This window comes from Lepidothrix coronata, unplaced genomic scaffold (assembly GCF_001604755.1).
Source record: "Lepidothrix coronata isolate B3197 unplaced genomic scaffold, Lepidothrix_coronata-1.0 Scaffold53, whole genome shotgun sequence".
Lineage (NCBI taxonomy): Eukaryota > Metazoa > Chordata > Aves > Passeriformes > Pipridae > Lepidothrix > Lepidothrix coronata.
This window is the reverse complement of record NW_016690233.1, coordinates 892,908-895,575: the sequence shown is the minus strand read 5'-3', so window position 1 is coordinate 895,575 and position 2,668 is coordinate 892,908. Positions and strand designations below refer to the sequence as shown.

General features: G+C 36.5%; 1 long non-coding RNA gene across 3 annotated transcripts in view; it reads left to right on the top strand.

Annotated features, from left to right (window-relative positions):
- The window catches only part of LOC108497887, a 10,811-nt gene extending 8,851 nt beyond the window's left edge, over window positions 1-1,960 (top strand). For all 3 annotated transcript variants that reach the window (XR_001874995.1, XR_001874993.1, XR_001874994.1), the window contains exon 5: window positions 1,422-1,960. This is a non-coding gene — a long non-coding RNA (uncharacterized LOC108497887). The remainder of the gene's footprint in view (window positions 1-1,421) is intronic.
- The last annotated feature ends 708 nt before the right edge of the window (window positions 1,961-2,668 follow it).

Genomic DNA, 2,668 nt, shown 5'->3' with positions numbered 1-2,668 from the left:
TCGCGAAGACTGGCCATTATTATAGATAGCATACCTATACTAGAAACTGACATTCTGAATGCAGTTATAATATTTAAGTGAAATTCACACTTATTCCCAGAGGTATCTGCAACCAAGGTATACAAATACTCTGATTTTTCTTTTTTACTGAGAAAAGCAGAAAAAAAATATAATTATTTTTTCTGAAAAGAAGTAGTTGAAATTAAAGGCAAGGACAAAGAACTATTTCTTAGCTTTGGTAAAGTTATCAAATGGTAGGCTTTTTCTGTGAGGAAAAATATCCTTTATAATAGTATTAAAGGGTCTTAAGACGCTGACAGCAGAAGCATCACTGATGTTCAGACAGGCATCTCAGCAGAAATAGTTGCAAGAGACTGACTTACTGTAACAAGAAAGACAACCTTCTGTCTTGAAGCTGTATTATCAAGGTCAACCTTTTATTAATGTTCAAAAATTCAAGCACCTTGATGAAGTCCCCCCTTACTTCCAAATCATGATACTATTTAAAAGATATTCTATGACATAAGACCAGCTGCCTTAGGGCATATTAGCTATATGTCCCCCTCCCCTGCCCCGTGATGTTTTGTGCATGGTTTGCCACAGTTTCCCCCCATCCCTTCATCTGTGTTTCTTATTGTTCTTTCAAAGGCAGCATGGAGGAGACTGAAAATGATTTAAACTTCATCCCTCTCCTCCTCCTCACCACACATCTTCCTTTATATACACTGGTGTGTAGATGAAGATTACAGCCATTGTTTGCAAGACAGGAATTTACAGACTGACTGTAAGAAAGCCCCCCCTTCACCTGCATCCACACTGATACTCATTGACCACAGCCTGAAACTAAGAAAACATTAGAAGTGCAAATACTGAAAGGAATAAGTCTGCTTTTTTGTGTTTTACCAGGCATAGATTCAAAGCAAAATGAAAGTACACTTCTGAAAGAACAATTGCTAAAATCAACAATGAGAACTGAGAATCTGATTGACTTCAGTGAACCCTCAGTAATGCCCTTTCTGCTTAAAGATCTGCTATAAAAATAAGATCTCCTCAAATGCATAAAAATAAGGTACTTGCATTGTATTGACTTAAAGTTGCCTCAGAAATATTTCCTTTTGAATCTCAGTTCTGATTATAATTACACTATACTTTCACACTGCATTTATTTCTAGTATAGCAGCATTGCCATGACAACCCCAAATTATGTCAATATATATGCATGTTTGAGCTAATTCTTTATGAAAGAATTAAAAAGAGAAAAACTGAATCAAGAGCAGGGCTAGAGAGCACTGCCTGTGTCACACACACTGTAGGAAATCTGTACAAATTCTAGAGCATTTTTCACTAGAGTTGCAATAAAAGACACAAAATTTTATTTCTTTGTATTTTTTTTTTAATTCCATCTTTCTTGTTTCATTTAGCTACAGTCCTAGAAGAGAGCTTGGCTGAAGTCAACTGTATTACAACAGGTCTGGATTTCACTCACGGGGAACATAGCTTTTCCTTTACACTGAACAATCAAATTTGCCAAGCTTGTCTCTGGCAGCCAGACTTGACCAAGTGCAGTTGCTGTAGTACAGAAAGAAACACTCTAAACTAAGCATTTATGGCTGTGCAGAGATCCAGAGACTGTCACAAGGAGATGAGGAGGAGCCCCCTTTCACCATTTTGTTCGTCTCCCTCCCCTCAGCCAGCAAGTGGCTAATTCTGTCCCCAGAGTTGTCCACAATTCTCCACTGTAAACATCAAGAATGATAGACCATCCCTATCTCTTTGTGCTGACTATATGAAATTTTATGGACCATCAATGCTCTTAAGAGCACTCTGGAAATGGAATAGTATCATCATTCAACTCCTTGCAGGACTAGTAGTGAGAACAGTTTTGAGCAAAACTGGATGAAGCAGTAGTTTTAGTCTTAGTTTAGGTTTCTGGGGGCTATGCAGCAGTCTTGCAGACATTCATGACTCTTCACAGAAAAAATATAGATTATCATTAATAATAATAAACTAATAATAATTATATAGTCAAAATATTAAAAAGGTTGCTTTTATTTCTCTGTGAAAATTAAAATGTTGAGCTTTCCTTTAGTCTGATTTTGTAAAAGCCAGCTTTATTTGACTCAATAAAGTGACTAAACAGTAAGTAGAGGATGGTAACTGTACACTAAAGTGGGAGGAAAAATCAAATGTCAGATAAGAATTGCCTGAGCAAAAGAATGTAAGACCATTTTTTAAGTCATGGAAGGAGTCAAAGTAAGGTTGCCAAGGAAACCTTAACTTTGCTTTTCCTACGTTGTTTTTTGTTTTTTTTTAATTATGAACTTAACCTCTTCATTGTGCCAAAATTAATGGGAATTTTGAGTCCTATCAATTAGTCTGTGGTTTTGTCTTTCTTCTTTGTCTCTGCTCATTTGTCATATGATATATTAGAATCTGAACGTACCTTTCTGAACATCATTTATGCTACGTACAGGGAAAATTATAAGGTTAAAGAAAAAAGACCTCTCAACAGTCATTTAAGGAAAGAGAAGCCCATAAAAAATGGAAGCACGGCGGCCTGTCTGTATGGCTTTGAACAACACCCTTCCGAGATAAAACCATATTGATTGGACTGATTCTAGATAGCTGGCTTTGCAGCACCATCTGCATGCTGTGGCAATCTATGATT